Source organism: Lolium perenne, chromosome 3, assembly GCF_019359855.2.
Source record: "Lolium perenne isolate Kyuss_39 chromosome 3, Kyuss_2.0, whole genome shotgun sequence".
Classification (NCBI taxonomy): Eukaryota; Viridiplantae; Streptophyta; class Magnoliopsida; order Poales; family Poaceae; genus Lolium; species Lolium perenne.
Window position 1 is genome coordinate 47,280,341 of NC_067246.2, and position 22,172 is coordinate 47,302,512.

Consider the following 22,172-nt stretch of genomic DNA (forward strand, 5'->3'; position numbering starts at 1 on the left):
GGAGTTTGAGCATGTTTATGGCAATCATTAACAACAATTTCATCCTTCATGCAAGCATCTTTAAAAGGTTCATGATACTTATCAAAATTCTTCTTAGGCAATTCAAAATGAGAGGCAAAAGCTTTATAAAGATTTGCAGCAACTTGAGAGTCAAGACCATAAGTAGCACTCATATTTCGAAATTTACCAGTATCCATAAAAGTTTCAATGCATTCATAATCATAATTTTTACCTGACTCTTTACCTTTGTTGTTCTCCCATCCTTCAGCGTTCTCCTCAATCCGATCAAGAAGATCCCACCTAGCTTCAACCTCCTTGCTTGTGAAAGATCCCTCCGAACAGGCATCTAGATAGTCCTTGTGATGTCCTGAAAGCCTTGCATAAAAATTATTAATAATAACATTACGGGGGAGCTCATGAATGGGACATTTGAGCATTAGTGACTTCAATCTCCCCCATGCTTGAGAAATACTCTCTCCATCACGAGGATAAAAGTTATAAATGTAATTTCTATCAATATGCACTTCATGAGGAGGATAAAATTTAGAATAAAAGAGAGATACAATTTCCTCCCATCCAAGAGAATGACTATTCTTCAGCAATTTATACCAATGCGCCACTTTACCAGACAGCGAAATAGAGAATAGTTTCTTCCTCACTTCATCCATAGAGATACCTGCACACTTGAATAACCCGCATAATTCATGCAAAAACAGTAAATGATCTCCAGGATGGACAGTTCCATCCCCTTCATAGCGGTTATCCATAACACGTTCAATAATTTTCATGGGTATCTCGAAAGCAGTATTTGCAGTTGGTGGATTTAAAATATCACAAGCATCATTAGAGTTATCGCATATGGAAGATAAAGCATTATCAGAGCAAATTTTCTCCCCTTAAGATGGGAAGCTAAAAAGATCATAAAAACTAGCTTCCCCAAGCTTAGACTTCTCCATAGAATTAGCAGTGATTGCGTTCATACTAATAACATTGCTACTAGCATGCAAATGAGGTTCCATAGGTTCTTTAATTTTCGCATCACACAATTCATGTCTTAACTTAGGAAATAAATTAAAAAGCTCATAATTGTTTTCCATTATGCCTTACTAGTGTAAAACAAGAAACAAAAAGATGCAATTGCAGGATCTAAAGGAAATAGCTTCGAGCACTTACAACGGCGCCGGCAAATAGCTTAGTAGCCGAGATCCGGAGTGTGAGTACCTTTTACCTTTCCTCCCCGGCAACGGCGCCAGAAAATAGCTTGATGTCTACGCACACTCCTTTTCCTGTAGACAGTGTTGGGCCTCCAAGAGCAGAGGTTTGTAGAACAGCAGCAAGTTTTCCCTTAAGTGGATCACCCAAGGTTTATCGAACTCAGGGAGGAAGAGGTCAAAGATATCCCTCTCAAGAAACCCTGCGATCACAATGCAAGAAGTCTCTTGTGTCCCCAACACACCCAATACACTTGTCAGATGTATAGGTGCACTAGTTCGGCGAATAGATAGTGAGATGCAAATGATATGGGTGAATATGAGTAGCAATAGCAATCTGAATAAAATATGGCAGTGAGTAAACATGCAACAAAACAATAAACAAACGGAGATTCGATGTTTGGAAACAAGGCCTAGGGATCCTACTTTCACTAGTGGACACTCTCAACAATGATCACATAATAAAACCACTCTACACTCTCTTGTTGGATGATGAACACCATTAATTGTGTAGGGCTACAAGAGCACCTCAATGCCGGAGTTAACAAGGTCCACAACATTCGATGTTCATATTTAAATAACCTTAGAGTGCATGATAGACCAACGCAATTATGCCGAGTACTAACATAGCATGCACACTGTTACCGACAGACTATGAAAGGGGGAATAAATCACATCAATACCATCATAGTAATAGTTAACTTCATAATCTACAAGAGATCACAATCATAGCATATACCAAGTACTTCATGATGCACACACTGTCAACATTACATCATGGAGGAGGAATAGACTACTTTAATAACATCACTAGAGTAGCACATAGATGATATTCAACTAGATCACAAAGAGAGAGAGATGAACCACATAGCTACAGCAGAGCCCTCAGCCCCGGGGGTGAATTACTCCCTCCTCATCATGGAGACAGCGATGGCGGTGAAGATGGCGGTGGAGATGGCGGTGGAGATGACTCCGGGGGCAATTCCCCGTCCCGGCAGGGTGCCGGAACAGAGACTTCTGTCCCCCGAATTGGAGTTTCGCGATGGCGGCGGCTCTGGAAGGTTTTCTCGGGTTTCGTCAATCGGTGTCGTTGTTTTAGGTCAGGGAGGCCTAAATAGGCGAAGAGGCGGAGTCGGAGGGGCTGCGGGGCAGCCACACAATAGGGGGGCGCGCTCCCCCCTGGGCCGCGCCGCCCACACGTGTGGGGCCCCCCAGGGCACCCATCTGGTCCCTCTCTGACTTTCTGGAAGCTTCCGGGAAAAATAAGATGTTGGGCGTTGATTTCGTCCGATTTCGAGAATATTTCCTTTGTAGGATTTCTGGAACCAAAAATAGCAGAAAACAGCAACTGGCACTTCGGCATCTTGTCAATAGGTTAGTTCCGGAAAACGCATCAAAACGATATAAAGTGTGAACAAAACATGCAGGTATTGTCATAAAACAAGCATGGAACATCAGAAATTATAGATACGTTGGAGACGTATCACTCATCCGAGGTCTTTCTCCCCCCATCCACGAATTTCTTCGGGGTCTTCTTTTTGTCTATGGGCTTCAGCTACACCAGCTGACGCCCAACTCTATCCTCCACGTGTCGATTTTTATCACACTGTGTGAGTGCTTCCTCGGAGTCCAACCTAATTGGGCTCTGTGGAAGCGTATCTTCTGCCTCCGCCATAATGGCTCCCACAATGCCGCCTATAACATTGGCGGCGTTATTATCTGTGTTTGTTCTGATGTCGAATACTTCGACGTCCAATTCCCCGACTCCGTCCAAGGTTGGCGGAAGAGATGGCTGTACGTTCATGAAGAAAGCTCCAATTTAGTGGAAGACAACATCGCCCCTTTTGACGGAGGAGCCAAAATCCTTCGCCGCCGTTCCTGGGATGCTGAAGCTACCGAAGCTGAGAAGTTGGCGACAGAAGCGCTAATGACTCGCATCCACGAGCTACAAAATATCCGCGGCAAGGAACTGTCGGGTATCGAGATCACCGCGTATTTCCTTAGGATTAGAGTGCAGCCTCTCCAGGCTCGCAAAAATCCCCTCTGGAGGTATGCTGGTGAAGAAGACATCGACATGCTCTCAAAAGACCTTCCTTTGAAGGATTTCGATAAGCTTATCCGAAGAATCTCATCGCTCAGCAAGAAGGATACCATTCCATCTTCTTGCCGCATTACGCCATATAGTGGCGCCAATCCCCTTCCCGAGGTAATTTTTCCTTTTGGTAGCTATACTGTCTTGTCGAGTTTTATTATTTGTCGACTACTATTTTGCTAGCTTTTGGCATAACTTCCTTTTTATCGACACTCTTTCTTTTTCTCAGAACCACCCTGTTCTTGCTTCTCTTCCTCCTCTTCCTGAGGGTGGAGAAGTTGAAGATCGTACCGTTGTCGATGATGACAACCAAGGTACCTCACGCCCTGAGAGTGAAGTCGCGTGTTCTCACAAATCCGCGGCTTCCTCTGAAAAAGAAGCTGAGTCTGAGGCCACTGTCTCGACACACTCCCTTCCTTCCGCTGTTTCCCCAAGGAACAAGAGGAAAAGGGATGAAGTCGAAGATTCCGGCACCTCCAAAGCCGAAGAAGCTGGTCCTTCAGAGAGGAAGGCGGCTTTCAATCCATATGATGATGCCCTCATCAGCTCGTAAGTTCTCTATTGCTTCTTGTTGTTTTGCTCTCGATGTCTTTGTCTATCTTGCTTCCTACATTGTCGCCAATTTATTGCAGTGGTGACGAGCAAGAAGCGCAACCTATTGTCGCGACTGCTCGAACGAGCACGTCGCGTACTTTGGTTGTTTCTGAAGTACAGGCTGATGAAGATGAGTCTTCGCCTCCTCAGCAAAACACCGAGCATCCAACTCCTCCTGCAAGCCCCCGTGCCCCTTCGCCAAAAAGGGCAAGGGTTGAATCAATCACGGAACCTTCCTTACAACTGGGTGGCTCCACGACTCCTCTTCTAGATGATGTAAGTCCATCCTTCTTTTTGTGCAAAGTACTTTCCGATGCTATCGACTCTTTATTGTTTGCTTCTTTGTTGCTTGTTGCTGTCGAGCTTTTTACCATATTGACACTTTCTTTCTCTATCTTTCTTTACAGCCTTTGATTAAGGAATTCATCCGCTTCGGTACCCAGTTCGTCGGGTACCGTGATCATGCTAACAAAGCTGAAGGTACTATTTCGCTGCTTCTTCTGGCAAATGACTTCTCGCTCCTTTCTTGTCATGATTTCGACTAGTTTTGACTATTTTGGCAGAGAATCTTGCGGAAGCCAACAAGCGTGCTGATGCACTTGCTTAAAAACTGGAGCAAAGTGAAAAGGCTGAAGCAGATGCTAAGAAGGCTAAGGCAGATGCTGCTGCTATCGAAGATCTTCGGAAGAGACTTCATGATGCAGAAACTGCTTTAAGCGACAAAGTGACTGAGCAAGCTGCTCGAGAAGAAAAGATCCTCAGTCGCTTGCAGTCGCAGAGTCGACGTTTTGTTAGTAAGTGCTTGAATCTTTGTGCATTTCTTCAGGTTACTTCATGTTTTTCGAGCGTTCTTATTGACGAGCTATCCTTTGCTTGTTTTCAGGGAGAACTCATCAGGAATACGAAGTGGATGGTCCTGAAGGCGATGAGCTTCTCGACGCGCTTTCTCTTCTTGAAATCCATGGGGATGAAGCACGCGAAGGCCTTGCTGACGCTGAAGCAGGTCTGTCGAAGCTCTTCCCCTATTTCTTCCCAAAGAAAGAGGAGCCCAACACTTTTACTACTCTCGCCAAAAGCTTCAATGTGCCAGAAGATCTTGGGCTCAAACTTCGCCAAGAAGGCCTGAAGATTGGTGTTGAAGGCACCATCGCTCTGATTGCTGATAGCCAGCAAAACGTCGACTGGACTAAAGTTGGTGACATAGGGGAGATGGAGACGAAGAAGTGGCAATCTCTAATTAGAGCTGCCAAGCCCCCCTCAAAACCGATCCTCGCCTACCTTGGTGTCAAGCCAACTCCTGCTCCAAGCACATCCAAGCCAGAGGTCAAGTAGACCACTGTCTTTCTTTTTATTTTTTCTTTTGATGCTGTCGCCAAAGTAGCTTTGGCGACACTTACCCCACTAGTTTGTTAGGGCGACCTCCGTTGTAATATCTTGTAAATATTCTGAAAATCAATGAAATTCTGTTTTGCTTGATGATTCATGTCGAACCTTTTGTTTCAGTTGATATTTGACAACTATACTCCAACTCCTCATCCTTCCGATGTTTTTTCCTACTTCCTCCCGCTCGAAGAAAACGCCTATTAATAATGAGCTTGGTGAATACTCCTCGAGTAAGGGTTCAGCGCAAGACTTGGAAGAACTTCGTCAGCAGCTTTAGTATGCGAAGAAGCAAACACTTGTGATGATGGAGCAATCTCGAAAGGCATCCGAGAAAGAGAAAGTTGCACTACAGCAAGCTCAAGAAGCCATAGCTGCCAAGGAAGCCGCCGTTTCTGAAGCTGCAGAAGCGACCACTTGAGAAAATTTTATGCTCGAGTTATTGAATGAAGCCAGTTTAGACATGTCAGGTATGCTTTTGCAAACCAAAACTTCTGTTTTCGCACTGTTTCCTTTTTTGAAATTCTTGTGTTGTCGCCAAATAGGTTCCTTTCTCGACGCTGCTGCTGAAGACCAAAGGGTAGATGCAAGGACAAATCTCCTGGTTAACCTCTCCCTTGACCATGGTTCTTTGTTCTGGGCCACTCCAGAACGTACCCGACAGATTGTCAGGTTTCAAGACCGCGCCTATCAGGTTCGTGAATTCCTTGATTTCTGCACCAGAACCCTGTCCCTTGTTTACAAGACAATGTTTCCTCGGAACGAGACACCCGACACTCTTCTTGGTCTGATTGAAAAATTTCGGGATGCCCCTCGTATCCATAACTTTGTGCGAGATCAATTGTCTGCTGGAGCAAGATTCGCCATGATTATGATACAGATCTGCTACCGAAAATTAGATCTGACGAAGATTGTCTCCAAGTGCCTGGCCAAGCAGTCGAAACGAAAAAGGAACATCGACAAAATCTATGATATTGTAACTCCTGTAGCTGAAGAAATGATGGATGAACTTCTTTGGATGGACTCTGAATTCTTTGTCAAAGGGAGCTATGCTGAACATACGACAACTGCTGCAAATAACAAAGGTCTATCCATAGATAGTATATTAGGCATTAACTGAGTTGTACTATATTGCGAGAAATCATGTCTGTATTGTCGAATTTTTCATGATAATGAAGTTGTCTATATTGTGAAGTGTAATCTAGCGAAGCCCCCGAGCCTTTGGCCGGAGCTAGAACTATTTTTTGCGTCTCGATGAATTTACTACTTTGCGAGAGTATATATATTTTGCTGTCGTGGGTTATTAGCCCCCGAGCCTATCGACGAAAAAAGATGTATATCACCAATATCTTTTACTATATTGTAGCACCGCGAGCCCGCCTCATTAAAAACCTTTCCAGCCCCACTCGGTGCCCTGAAAAGGAAAAGAGTGCATCTGAAAACTCGCGGGCGTTTCAATACATTGTATTTTTACAAAGGAGGACTATATTTCGACTCTAAGCGTAGAACCGCCTAAGTTGCGCCACGTTCCAGGGGTTTTCCTCGGGAACCCCCGTCTTCTTGTCCTTGATCCTGTATGTCCCTCCTTCGATTACTTCTGTGACGATGTAAGGGCCAAGCCATGGAGATTCGAGTTTTTCGGTACTCTGTTGATTGAGCCGTAGAACTAAATCTCCGACCTGAAAAGACCTTGGTCGCAGTCGTCGACTGTGATAGTTTTTCAAATCTTGCTGGTACTTAGTGACCCGTGATAGTACTTCATCTCGAGCTTCATCAAGTGCATCGACATCGTCCTCTAACGCTCTTCTGGAAGCTTCTTCATCATACTCTGTGACTCTTGGGGAGTCATGCTCTATTTCTATCGGCAGCACTGCCTCTGCACCATGGACCAGAAAAAACGGAGTTTCCTGCGTCGCTGTATTTGGCGTTGTTCGAATACTCCACAATACACTTGGCAATTCTTCTGGCTAGGTATGTCGAGCTTTTTCCAGTGGTCCCAATAAACGCTTCTTGATGCCGTTGCAGATGATACCATTTCCTTTCTCGACTTGACCGTTGGTTTGGGGGTGCCTAACTGACGCAAAGTGCAATTTGATGCCTACTTCTGCGCAATATGCCTTGAATTCCTTGGATGTGAAGTTACTGCCATTGTCCGTGACGATGCTATGAGGCACTCCAATCCGAAAAACAATGCTTTTCACGAACTTTATTGCTGACGCGGCATCTGGTGAATTTATCGGCTTTACTTCTATCCACTTAGTGAATTTTTCGACAGCGACGAGCATATACTCGTATCCTTCTGGCGAGGCCTTATGTAACTTTCCCACCATATCGAGACCCCATTGAGAAAATGGCCAAGACAACGGTATTGGCATCAGTTCCGCTACCGGAGAGTGAGGTTTTGCGGCAAATCTCTGGCAGGCGTCACAAGTTCGTACTATCTCCTTTGCGTCCTCGATTGCTGTCAAGCAGTAAAATCCAGCCCGAAAAACCTTGGCCGCAATAGCTCGACTGCTCGCGTGGTGACCACATATTCCCTCGTGTACATCCTTCAAGATTATCCTTCCTTCTTCGGGTGTGACGCACCTTTGTAACACGCCCGAAATACTGCGTTTGTACAACTCCCCTTTGACCACTGTAAAGGCTTTGGATCGTCGAATAACTCGCCTTGCTTCAACTGGGTCGTCGGGTATTTCTTTCCTTAAGATGTATGATATATAGGCTTGCATCCATGGGACCTGCACCATCATCACTAGCTCCTGGTCCTCTTCTTCCTTAGGGGTCGTCGATGTTTTCTCTTCCTTCTGCTTCTTCTGCGCCTTCTTTGGCTTTGTGGATCTCTCGGTTATCTCTTCCCAAAACACACCTGGTGGAATTGCGAGGCACTGCGACCCGATGTTTGCAAGAACATCGGCTTCATCATTGCTCAACCTGCTGATGTGATTTACTTCGCATCCATCAAATAACTTCTCGAGCTCATTGTACACTTCCTTGTATCCCACCATGCTATCATTGACTGCATCACACTGGTTCATGACTTGCTGAGCCACCAATTGTGAGTCGCCAAAGATTTTTAGTCGAGTTGCACCACAAGCTTTCGCCATCTTCATCCCGTGTATAAGAGCTTTGTATTCTGCCTCATTGTTAGATGCGTTTGGGAACGTCATCCGTAGGACATACTTCAGTTTGTCGCCTTCAGGTGATACAAGTATCACACCTACTCCAGCTCCTTCTACCCTCTTGGACCCGTCAAAGTTCATAGTCCAAGTTCTCGATAAATCTGGGGGTCCTGTATTTTGCAACTCCATCCACTCTGCGATGAAATCCGGCAAAATTTGCGACTTTATTGCTTTTCTTTTTTCATACGTGATGTCCCGAGGAGAAAGTTCTATTCCCCAAAGGGAGACACGACCTGTAGCTTCTGGATTGTTTAGTATATTTGATAGAGGCGCTTCATTGACCACTATTATCGGGTGTGCCGAAAAATAGTGCCGCAATTTCCTTGCGGTTGTGAACACTCCATATGCTACCTTCTGGTACTGCGGGTACCGCTGCTTTGAAGGCGATAAAACTTCACTGATGAAGTATACTGGCCTCTGTACTCCATGGAGTTTTCCTTCTTCCTCTCTTTCGACAACTAGCGCCGTGCTGACCACCTGAGGTGTGGCTGCAATGTATAACAGGAGGGGCTCCTTCTCTTTTAGCGCCACCAGGATTGGTGGTGTCGAAATTGTGCGTTTAAGATCCTCGAAGGCTCTATCTGCCTCTTCGTTCCACTGGAACTTCTCTCCTTGCTTGATTAAGGCGTAGAACGGCAACGCCTTTTCTCCCAGCCTGGCGACGAATCTGCTTAAAGCTGCGACTCGCCCAGTTAGCTGCTGTATCTCTTTCAACTTTGTTGGCTTCTGCATTGTTACGATAGCTTAGATTTTTTCGGGATTAGCTTCAATCCCTCTTGCTGAGACTAGGAACCCGAGAAGTTCTCCTGCAGGGACGCCGAAAGAACACTTCGTCGGATTCAGCTTGAGGCAGAATTTGTCGAGGTTGTCAAAAGTTTCCTTCAGGTCCTCGATTAACGTTGCCCCCTTCTTTGACGTTATGACGACATCATCGATGTACACTTGTACGTTTTTTCCAGTCTGTGTTGCTAAGCACTTCTGCATCATCCTTTGATATGTTGCTCCCGCGTTTTTCAGACCAAAGGGCATTTTTCTATAGCAAAACACGCCGTAAGGTGTGATGAACGCTGTTTTGACCTCATCTTCTTCTTTTAATCTAATCTGGTTATAACCAGAGTATGCATCCAGGAAGGAAAGACGTTCACATCCTGCCATAGAGTCGATAATTTGATCGATCCTCGGGAGGGGAAAGTGATCCTTTGGACAATGTTTATTGAGACACGTAAAGTCGACACACATGCGAAGGACTTTAGTGTTTTTTCTTCGGCACCAACACTGGGTTTGCTACCCACGTGGCCTCTGTATGCAGCTCCTTGATGAAACCAGCTTCTCTCAGTCGATCAATTTCTGACAGCATAGCTTTGCGATTTGGCTCCGAAAAACGCCGCAAAGGTTGTTTGATTGGTCTCGCTAGTGGATCCAAATTTAGGTAGTGCTCGGCAAGTTCCCTGGGTACTCCTGGCATGTCAGCTGGACACCATACGAAGATTTTTCAGTGCTCACGGAGGAACTCGACGAGCGCGCTTTCCTATGCGAGGTCCATGTTTGTCGCGATGGACGTCGTCTTCTTTGGATCTATCGGGTGAATCTGCACCTCCTTAGAATTTTTCGCAGTATTGAAAGTTGATTCCTTGTTAGGCCTTCCTACATCTGGCAACACATCGTAATCAGTCGTGAGCCTTGACGCCATGTACTCTGCTTGCATCCCGAAGGTTTCTGATAGTCGATGAAAATCCTTGTCACATTTATCGGCTAACGCGAAGCTTCCTTTGACTGTGATTGGTCCCTTAGGTCCAGGCATTCTCCATAACAAATCTGTATAATGTGGTACCGCCATAAACCTAGCATATGCTGGCCGTCCCAACAAGGCGTGATACTGCGATGGGAAATCCACGACTTCAAACTCCAACCTCTCTATCCTGTAGTTTTCTCGGGTCCCAAACTGAACGTCGAGATTGATCTTCCCTAATGGATAACTCGGCTTCTCTGGCGTAATGCCATGGAACCGTGTATCAGTTGGTTTCAGATTTGCTAGAGATATGTTCATCTTCCTTAGTGTATCTGCATACATAAGGTTTAGACTGCTGCCTCCATCTATGAATACTCGAGATACGTCGAATCCTGCAATTACTGCTGGTAAGATAAGTGTTGACTGCCCTGGTCGAGGAACTTGCTGCGGATGATCTGCTATTGTGAAGCCAATGTCTTGCGTCGACCAATTGAGGTACTCAATCGTTGGTGGAGGCATCTTCTCTGCTATGAACACATGTCGCGAGATTACTTTCTGAGCTCTACTGGATGGCCTGCCTTTCTGAATCATCGAGACCGCTCCGTTGGAATTGGGATCAACGTAAGGTGGTGGCGCTGGTGCTGCCGCTATTCTAAGCTGATGTCGATTTTCGTCCGTAATTGCGGGAGGAGGTGGCAAGTGGATCTCACTCCTAGGCCCTTGAGGGTTTCTATTTGTCGCCTGGGCATTGGCGTGCCCTGCCCACCTTAGCATTGCCTGAAAATTTCGGCAATCCTTTTGCAGGTGTCCTGACTGTCTCTTTCTGTTGTTGTCGAGATAAAAATGCATTTGACACGGCCCGTTCATCATATCCTCGGGAGACACGAAAGGTCTCTGGAACCTTGGCCCATTATTTGGCCTGTTGTTTCGGGAGTCATCTCTATTATCGCCTCGCTGCTCGTTGCTCCTTTGATAGTCATCTCTATTGCTTCCTCCAGCACTTGCTCGAAATCCAGCCGAGATTTGGCCAGGAGCATCGTAATTCGAGAATTGCCAAGAAAATCGACGTCTATTTTGATAATTTCGACCACGGTCATCCTCTAGTGACCTATGCCGTTTGTTGTGGACAGCATCTTCTTCATCTGCCCATATGTTTGCTATCTCCATCAGTGTAGATACTGTGTTTGGGTTGGTTCTCCCCAAGTCCTCGACAAAATCTCCTCGACGGATTCCTGCGACAAACGCATCTATCGCTCTTTCGTCAGATATGTTCTCTACCGAGTTTTTAAAGATATTCCACCTTTGGATGTACTTTCTCATCGATTCATCCTGCTTTTGTCGACATGCTCTCAACTCTTCCAACGACGCAGGTTTTTTGCAGGTGGATCGAAAATTCTTGACGAACACGTCCTCAAAGCTATCCCAACTGTCGATAGAACCTGGAGGAAGCTTCTTTATCCAAGATCGCGCAGCTCCACTCAGGTGTACTTGGATGCTCTGCATGGTTGTTGCTCTGGTTCCTCCTATCAGCTTCACCGTCTCGAGATAATCAACTAGCCAATCCTCTGGATCTTGCAGGCCGTCGAATTTTTTGAAGTTATCGGGTAATTTGAATCCCAAAGGAACTCGAGTTTTTTGGACCCTCCTTGTGAAGCACGGCAGCCCGCACATATCCTCGTCATCTATTTCTGGGGAGTGCCGATGTTCCCTTCTATTTTGTCGTGCTCTGTCCACCCTTGCTTGCGCTGATGTGTCTCTTGCTCCACCTGTTCTTTCGGGAACTGTTGCTGCTGCCGCAGGTCGTGGACTATTTTGCCTTGCTGACCCTTCGGGAGGCGTTGTTACAAACGTTGTTCCCATGGCCCCAACTCCTGCCATAGCCATGTTGTATAATGCTTCTCTTGGATCTCCGGGAGGTGGTTTGGATGCGAGGATAAAGGCTTGCGTCGCCATATACCCAGCCTCTGGTGTCTTAGGGATAATGTTTCCTCTCGTGTCTATCGACATAAAGGACATGTCGAGGTTTTGAACCAGATTTTCCCTATCAGCCTCAGGTATGTTTTGCAGCATAGATCTTGCTCTGTTCCGGGCTTCTCTGTGGCTATCTCCCGAAGTTCCTGAATGTCGACTTAACTCCGCCCTTCGCCTGCTTGATGCAGAGGCTGCTTCCTGCCTTCTATCCAACTTGATTTTCTGCTTCTCGAGCTCCCGCCTGGTGCGTGCAAGCCTATATTGATATGCTTGTAACTCCTCAGGTGTCGCCGTTACAGTCATTGGCTCTGTACCATTAATAGCTCTTGCGACTCGATCCCATACTTCCTGCGGAAATCGCACCATCTCTCGTGTTCCTGGTCCAATATATTTTGTTCCTAGACCTCTCGTGAGATCTGCAGGATCAACATATGGATTTCCCGCCTCGTAGAAATTCTCTGATGTCTCCTCTTGTGGGCGACTTGGTTCTCCGATTGCATAGATCTGATGATATTTTGGATACTGAACCATGCTGGGTTTGGTGACACCATCATAAAGATTGGTGAAGACCTTGCCAACGGTAGTAGACCTGTCGATGAAGTTGAAGCTGTCGAAGCTATTCGAGTCATCGCTTATGTCTGAGTCCGCAGATGACTCGAAGGACATGTCGCTGAAGATCTTGGCGAGCTTTTCGCTTGCCCTGGTGCTGATGAAGCGTGGCGATGAAGTCTCCTCTTTGCCTGACTCGATTGACGATGTTGAGTTCGAAAAATCGGAATCGACCGCTGATAATCCCGACGAGATCGGAATTTCGAGACGATACGCTCCCTCTTTCTCGACGCGGAAGTGGAATCTTCCGAACGTCATCTCTATAGGCTCCTCCAGATACGCATATGCATCCAAACGGGAGGGCGGGTGAGGAACAAAATCGACAGGACCAGTTTAGATCTGTTTACCTCGATCCATCGCGTTGCTTGCTGTTGACGAAGTCGACGATCTTGAACGTGTCATCGAGATCAGATCCTTGACGCCTCTAGTTCCCACAGACGGCGCCAATTGACAAGGGATTAACTTGTCAATGCCTACAGGTTGTAGACTAGGGTTTTAGCTAGAAGTAGAGGGCAAGTAGATCTCGAATGTTTCAGCCGAAAAGTACTCGACGATATGAAAACTAGGGTTTGTGAGACAATGAATCGATGCTTTCTTTGTCCCTCGGCTCCCCCTTATATAGGAGGTGGAGCCGAGGGATTCGTGATACACAAGTTACAGAGTCCGGGAGGGTTTCCAACTCATCCCGCAATATTACAAGTGTTCTCTCCTAATACAACTCTAGTTTTCCTTAACTAGCAACTTGGGCTTCCAATTCTTCTTATCCTTCGGGTCGTGGGCCTTCAGTAAACCCCGGGTACCATCTCCGGCAGGCCCATTGGGGATGCCTATGTCACTTGTTGGATAACAAACACCATACATTGTGTAGGGCTATAAAAGCACACCTCAAGCCGGAGTAAACAAGCTCCACAACATCCGGAGTTCATATTAAAGTAACCTCTAGAGTGCATAATAGATCGTTGCAATTTAGACCGAGTACTAACATAGCATACACACTGTCAACAATAGCTATGAAAGGGGGAATAGATCACATCAATACTATGATAGTAATAGTTAACTTCATAATCTACAAGACATTACAATCATAACCTGCGCCAAGTACTACATGATGCACACACTGTCAACATTACATCATGAAGGAGGAATAGAATACTTTAATAACATCACTAGAGTAGCACATAGATTAATAGTGATACAAAGCTCATGATCATATAAAGATCACACCATGGGAGAGAGATGAACCACATAGCTACCGGTAGAGCCCTCAGCCTCGGGGGTGAACTACTCCCTCCTCATCATGGGAGTCAGCAACGGCGATGAAGATGGCGGTGGTGTCGATGGAGATGACTCCGGGGGCAATTCCCTGTCCCGGCGGCGTGCCAAAACAGAGACTTCTGTCCCCCGAAACGGAGTTTCGCGATGGCGGCGGCGCCCCTGGAGTCTTTCTGGAGTTTCGTCAATTGGTGTAGGGTTTTCGCGACAAGGACAATATATAGGCGGAAGGGCGGCCTCGGAGGGGCACCAGGGCTCCCTCACCACATGGCGGCGAGGCCAGGGTGGGACCCGCGCCCCCCTATGGTGTGGGGCCCCCTTGGCCCATCTCCGTCTCCCCTTCGGTGTTCTGGTCCGTCTCGGTGAAATAAGATGTTTGACTTTTGTTTCGTCGAATTCCGAGAATATTGCCCGAACAGCCTTTCTGGAACCAAAAACAGCAGAAAACAGGAACTGTCACTTCAGCATCTTGTTAATAGGTTAGTTCCGGAAAATGCATCAAAACGATATAAAGTGTGAACAAAATATGTAGGTATTGTCATAAAACTAGTATGGAACATCAGAAATTATAGATACATTTGGAGATGTATCAGGGGCTCGGCTGCCCCCGTGAGCGTGACTTGTATGCGATATTGCTTGAGAGGGTCATCTGGCAATGATGACAAGGCATGTCACACGCTCACATAATTACTAATCTTGAACTGTTCCATCTTGCTTGCATTTAATGTTGTTGTCATGTGCTTCTACATTCCTTATTGGTGCTAGGTGTCTCTAGTTACACACATTTTATCTTTTTATTGGTTTGCATAAAATGATGATTTACAAGAGGTTGTAAAATTTCCTACCGAAATCAAGAGTAGTTTGTGATATGCATTGCGAGGACCTCTTGAGCGCACCACAATGACGGCGTTCTTAATGACCACATTGGCCATGACAGATCTCTTCCTAAGAGCCTTGGAGCGGGAGGCCGTGCTTTGCCTGCGCGCTGCAGTCCTACCAATAGTTTGTCCTCCTGACGCAACACATAGTGAACGTGGCCATTGTATTTCTCTACGTCACGGATAATAAACATATGCGCCTTTTCTCGACTAGAGAGCCCACCATGCTGAAGGCTACATACGGCGGTCGCTGGACTAGGACGATCGCTAGTCCAGATGATGGCGCTGATTTGCATGTTTTGCTTAACACATGGATCCACATCCATGTTCCTAATGAAGCACCAACATTGATTCAAATATCTTCACATGTCATGATCTTAGATGATTATGGTTGAGGTTTGATTGGGCATATACAAGGTCACTAGTACACGGCTACACGCGCTCTACATTGACTCAAAGGTTGATCTTGGGGGAAGGCGGGGAGGAGGAGACGTGGGTGCATGCATGCTACGCGTGGGTGCAATTTTTTGTAATTTATACTAAACTTTTGTATTCATTATAAGCATTTTATCATGCTATAATTTTAGAGAGTATAATTTACTTAGTTCACATCGTTAACAATTCAACCATGTTGTTAGATATTAGTATTGACCTCTTTATTACATAAATGTAATGTATATTATTGTAAAACACACTTGTGTTATGATAAGTTTAAACATTATTTTGTAACACAAAATTTATGCTTGCATTATTTTGAAAATTCATAGACTGTATCATTTCTTACATTATTAAATATCATGATAGAGATGAATAAAGCGCATAGTCAAACTAATATCTAAATAACAATTTCTAGTATATGATTAAATAAGTATACTTATAGAAATTTCTAGAGCATAAATTATTACCATTATTTTGGAGTTTGTAGTTTTTCGAGTTTCGCGGTTGTTCATCTGGTGATGGAAAATTCTCTCTTGACAAAAAATAGGTTACAACTGGCTACAAAAATGCAAATCATCAGCTGCCTTCGTAGCCCTCCGATCCACTTAAGTGACCAAATCCCGCGCGTCCGATTATGTAGCCAAAACGTCTCGTGTAGATTATTTTGTGTGTGCATGTAACATTCATCTATAACATTTTTTCCCAAAAATATTAAAAACTCGCAACGTATGGGGAAAAATACTGTAGCAATTTAAACATGCCTATGTAGCAAAATACATATAGTATGTATCAAATTCGTATTTGTTTTTAGCAAAATCTAAAAATCACTAACAAAAGGAATCAATACATGAATTTTTTTTGGTAACTGATCCAACATTACGAGAGCACACATGTAACATTGTAGTAGTCTCTCTAGCATACACACACATACATCATTTTAACAATTTGACCATATACTAAGACAACAAAAAGATACACATGTAGCAACTCGTGACACCGTATGTAACATTGAAGAAAACTCTAACAAATTGACCTTCACCGTCGACAGTGAATATTTCTCGGTATCAATCCCCTTGCCCCTTATTCTTTGAGAATCAGAAGGATCCTTTTCGAGTTTCCATTTCTTCATTTGGAATCTGAGCTCTTCTATCTTCGACTTAATTTTTTTTGCTTTATTCTTTATTTATTTTATTTCAATTTCTCTCTCTTCCTCTATCCTCTAGGTACAACGTTTGCATCAATAGAGAACCTTTTCCTCTGTACGAATATATATGATTCCATTCCAATTTCTTCCAGACACTTCCAAAAAAAAATCCTAAATTGGATCCAAAATTGACAGGGTAATGTCGATTCGACCTCGGTGACTATCAATTTGACACGCCGGACGTCCATTGGAGCGAGATCAGATGCTTCCAACAACATATATATAGTTTACTTCATTGGTGGAGCTCCTCCTTTTCTGCCTTGAGCTGCTTCTCACAACTCACTCTACAACACAAAGACATAATTGTTTTTAGTGAGGCATCCAACACTTTTTTTGTTTTAATAAAATAGTGTTGGTTGCCTAACGCAACCCGACTTTCTTTCTTTCTATCTCCTTGTCCTGTCAAGCTGATTGCAATGCCTTAAATAGGCACACACACATGGCCGTGAGCCACACTCACCCACTTGGTTTGATCTGTTACTAAGCCGCATTCTCGTAACATATTGCAATGCACCGACGAGGCTATGATAAGGTTTGTTTACCAGATCGCCATCAGAGAAGTTTGTGTACCATGAGCTTAAAGTTCTAATAATTCTTTTTTTCTTTTGAGGAAGCGCAGGAGAGCTACGATTTCTTTGATAGAGGAAAGAGTTACAAGGAAAGTTCTAATAATTCTGTTTTCGCACATTTATCGATAGCCACAATTTTTATTTATGTTTTAACAGACGTATGGTGTTTGATATGGTATAAATTTTTTTTCTGAAAACCGCATACGAACGATTATTATGTGGATTCGGTGGATATGCGGGATGTGATAGAGTGAGATGCTCTAATAATCCTGTTTTCGCCCGTCCAGTGCATTTCGTCGAACAGCCATCCCGCACGGAAGAAAATAACCTGTCCATCCGATGCCGCCGCCCGTTGGGGTCGAATCCCTCCTCGCCGGCTCCCTCCGCTGCCCTGAGCGCTCTCACCTTCTCCCGTTCCCTGCCGCCTCCCTCCCCCGCACCCGCGCCACCATCCCTTGCCCGCTCCCTCCTGCGCGACCTTTTCCTCCGTCACCCGCTTTCCTCCACTCTCTCCTCGCCTAGGACCACGTGCCGAGCTAGCTCGTCCACGCGCTCGCCCAGTCCGGCCGCTCCCATGCATGACGCCTTCCGGGTATTCGAACACATGCGCGGTGCGGGGCCTCGCCCCCGCTGCTCATGCCCACACCTCGCTCGCCAGGGCTGGATGAAGGCCACCGTGCGCAAGGTTTTCGACGATATGGCGCATGACGGGGTCGCCATGAACACGGATGTCTGCACCGCCATGTTGTACGTGCGCCTTATGTTCAGGGACTCCAGGCGCGCGGAGGCGCTCATGACGAGGATGGACACAACAGTCACTAAACGTGTGATCCGTACGTTATAATAGAAAACAATCAGTACTTCACTGATAATTTGGGCACAACAGTCTAATGATATCCGATTTGCATAGGATTTTTACCCAATTTCAGTGTATTTTCATGGCTCGTCGATGTTTTCTACAAGAAGAATAACACAGATGCAGTTCTACACATTCTTGATGAACCTATGAAAAGAGTTTGTCCACCAGATGAATTAGTACATAGGTCTCTCATCCAAAGGCTTTGCAAGAAGGCTTGGTTGATCATGGACAAAAAATACTTAATCAAATGCAAGGCAAAGGAAGAAGTAGCGTTGTTCAGACGTACGACTTCGTTTTACAACATCCGCAAGTGTGGTGCTCAGCTGTCTCCTCATCGCTGTGTTCAGAGTGGTACTTGTTGGCTCCTCCATTACAAGGCCAGTCAGGATACCGAAATAATCATCTGCTAATGAAGGAACCATCCTGGAAAACTAACAAAGGATCTCACCGCTCCCAACTTTATTCTCGTGAAACCAATAAAACATTACAGCTAAGGCTCAGAGTTTCACGCCTAATAAAGAACTGGTATTACTGCTTAAACTTGGTCCATAATACAGAATGCTGACAAAATCGCCAAACACAAAGTCAAACCTTAAGCCTTCTGACCCATGGCCACCATGCATGATGGCATAGGGCTCATGCCTAGGGGGGCCCAGGATTTCATCCTCCCTTGTATACCCTGTCCAGCCGTACTAATGTTGAGCGAAAAACATGGAGGCATCCAATGTGGTATAATTTAAAAAAAAAACTATAGTTTATACTAGACTTTTATATTCATTATAAGATTTTTATCATGATATAATTTTAGAGAGTATAATTTACTTAGTTGCCATCATTAACAATGTAACCATGTCGTTAAATATTAGTATTGGTCTCTTTATTATACAAATATAATCTATATTATTGTAAAAATGCATTTGTGTTGTGATAAGTTCGAACATTATTTTGTAACACAAAATTTATGCTTGCATTATTTTGAAAACTTCATAGAGTGTATCATTTCTTATCATGATAGGGTTGAATAAAGCGTATAGTCAAACAAATATCTAAATTTCAATTTCTGGTATATGATTAAATAAGCATACTTATAGAAATTTCTTTTTTGAAGATGTACTTATAGAAATTTCTAGAGCATAAATTATTACCAGTATTTTAGAGTTTGTAGTTTTCGAGTTTCGCCGTTGTTCATCGTACGAATCGTGTTTCTGTTGTTTCATTCTGAAGAGACGGTGACGTTTTTGAATCAATCTGATTTGCGTCTCGTGGCGATCTCGTCCTGGAGACATCGATTCTTGCTATGAGCTTTGCTAATAGGTAGTTTGGATTCAATTTTAGAAGCTGGTCGTCATCCACTTTGTTTGATCTGTTACTAAGCCGCATTCTCGTTAGATATTGCAATGCACCGGCGACGGCGAGGCTACGATAAGGTTTGTCCGCGAGATCGCCGCCAGAGAAGTTTCGCATGCACAGTGCATTTCATCGAACAGCCACCCGGCACGGAAGAAAATAGCCCGTCCCTTCGATGCGGCCGCCCGACGGGGATGTGTCCACCATCCCTTTGCCCGCTCCCTCCGCCCGCTCTCTTCCCCTCCCTCCTCGCCGAGCCCCACCTCCCGAGCTGGCTCCTCCACGCGCTCGCCCAGTCCGGCCGCACCCACGACGCTGTCCGGGTTTTCGACCACATGCGCGCCGGGCCTCTTCCCGACGCCCACCCTACACAGCGCTCGTTAGGCCCCGGGTGATGGCCACCGCGTGCAACGTGTTCGACGATACGGCGCGCGCCGGGGCTCCGTGAACACGCATGTCTGCAACGACATGTTGCACGCGTGCCTCAAGGCGGGGGGGGGGGGGGGGGACGCCGCGCACGCGAAGTTGTTCATGACGAGCATGGACGCGGCCGGCGTGCCGCTGGACCGCTTCTTGTTCAGCACCGTGATCGCGCTCTACAGCAGGAAGGGGATGCAGTACGAGGAGATGTGCGCGTGGGAGAGGATGGGGAACTAAGACGTAGAGGCAGGCATCCTCACCTGGAAGTCCAAAATGTAAGTGATCCACAGGATGTGTAAGTGAGGGAAGATGAAGGAGGCAGCTCGGCTCCACAGGGACATGGTGGTGGCAACAGTGGAGCCGAACACCATGGTGTATGTGTACTGCTGGGCGGGCGATGTGGGGGAGGCGTTCAGGCTGCGAGGGGAGATGGAGGCAAGGGGGATGTTGCTGCGTGTGGCTACGGACAATGCGGTTATTTGGAATCTCTGGGATGGCAATATGAAGGAGATCAATGGGTTGCTTAACGAGATGGATGAGAGGAAGGTGCAGGCTGACAATGTGACAGTGCAACACGCTGATCAACTCATACTCCAAGACGGGGTACATGGCCTCGAAGTGCAAGGTCAAGAGGAGGATGGTGGAGTCAGGGTTGCAGTTGGATCAGTTCGCTTACGAAGCTCCCATCCATGGATTCTACAAGGGCACCCAGCTAGATGAAGCCAAAGATGCCTTGTTTGAGATGATGTCTGCAGGTACTCCAGATTACTCTTTGTAAGGAATGGATAATTCAATGTCTAACCGCCAAGCAATACTTTGAGTTAAGCATGTGATCCGTACGTTACAATAGAAAACAGTCAGCTTGTAATCAACCAGTCACTAACTCTTTACAGTACTTCACTGGTTATTTGGGCACAGCTGTCTAACGATGTCCGATTTGCATCTCTGCAGGATGTTCACCCAATTTCAGTTTATATTCATGGCTCGTCGATGCTTTCTACAAGAAGAATAACACAGATGTAGCTCTACTCATTCCAGATGAACCTATGAAAAGAGGCCGTCCACCAGATGAATCAGTACAGAGGTCTCTGACCCAAAGGCTTTGCAAGAAGGGCTTGGTTGATCTTGAACAAAAAATACTTAACCAAATGCAAGGCAAAGGAAGAAGTAGCTTTGTTCAGACGTACGACTGCGTTTTTACAACATCCGCAAGCGCGGTGCTAGCTGCAGCTGTCTCCTCATCGCTGTGTTCAGAGTGGTCCTTGTTGAGCTTCAGAGAGTACTTCCGTTCCAAGGCCAGTCAGGATACCGAAATAATCATCTGCTAATGAATGAACCGTCCTAGGAAGTGACAAAGGATCTCACTGCTCTCAATTTCATTCTTGTGAACTAAAAAAGAAAGTACAGCTAGAGTTTCACGCCTAATAAAGAACTACTAGATGGACATGCGCGCTTCGCCGCGCTGTCTACAGTGCGCTAGACCTTTCCGTGGTAAACATGGTGGTCATTTGCATTGGCATTTCAGTGAGAGCCACATTCATGTGGGTCATAACATGTTTAGTTTTGTTATTCATAAACTAAACCACTTTATAATCCTTATAAAATGATCATCCGACACACATGGACACCGTAACATAAATTGAGTCTATAAATTAATTGTGAGCCACAATACGAAGAGACCATGGGGACAAAACAACCCTGAATGTTTCATGTTTTGTGTACATGAAAGAAATGTATATAACTGCCAACACGAAGACAAATTCGCTTTAAATGTACCAGAGACACTCAAATCTCCTAACCACTGCACTAACGAATCCAAGGTTAGTTCCCCTTAGTGTTATAATGTCTACAACTTCTATGCCATAACTCACCTCGCTACTTAGCAACATAAGGAAATCCTAAATTTCCATTGCATTGAAGTTCATGGTATATGTGAAATCATGATGGAGAAAACTATTAGTATTCTTTTGCATGTTCAAATCAAACATTTGAGATATGTTAGTTAACAGTAAATTTTTCCATTATTTTCCTTTATTCGGCTCATTATTCTTTGAATTGTAAGCTCCATTGGTCTGATAAAAAAATTGAAGGTAATTTTCATTCGACCAATAAAACCACCATATTTGTTTGTATCTCTCCAAGAAGGCCCGAGTAATGTGGGTTAGTTGGCAGATATTCTGAAATGTAACTTAACATTATAACACATATATACTGAAATTGTTTGAAAGAAGCAATAATACATATAGATCTGAGGTTATTATAGACAATACAGATTGAGAGATTTGGACATGTAATGCTAGCTAGCCTTATCTTCCTGATTAAAAGCCCTAAGCTTCAAAAGTGTGGCAATGCATCTTTTTGTTTGAAGTACAAGTTAAAATGTATCCAGCAAGAGAAGGAAAAGACTTGTACCAAAAGAT

At 45.0% G+C, this 22,172-nt stretch overlaps 1 pseudogene; it reads left to right on the plus strand.

Moving 5' to 3' along the window:
* The first annotated feature begins 14,937 nt into the window (after positions 1 to 14,937).
* On the plus strand, positions 14,938 to 21,080 carry LOC127339283 (uncharacterized; annotated as a pseudogene).
* Positions 21,081 to 22,172: the final 1,092 nt, after the last annotated feature.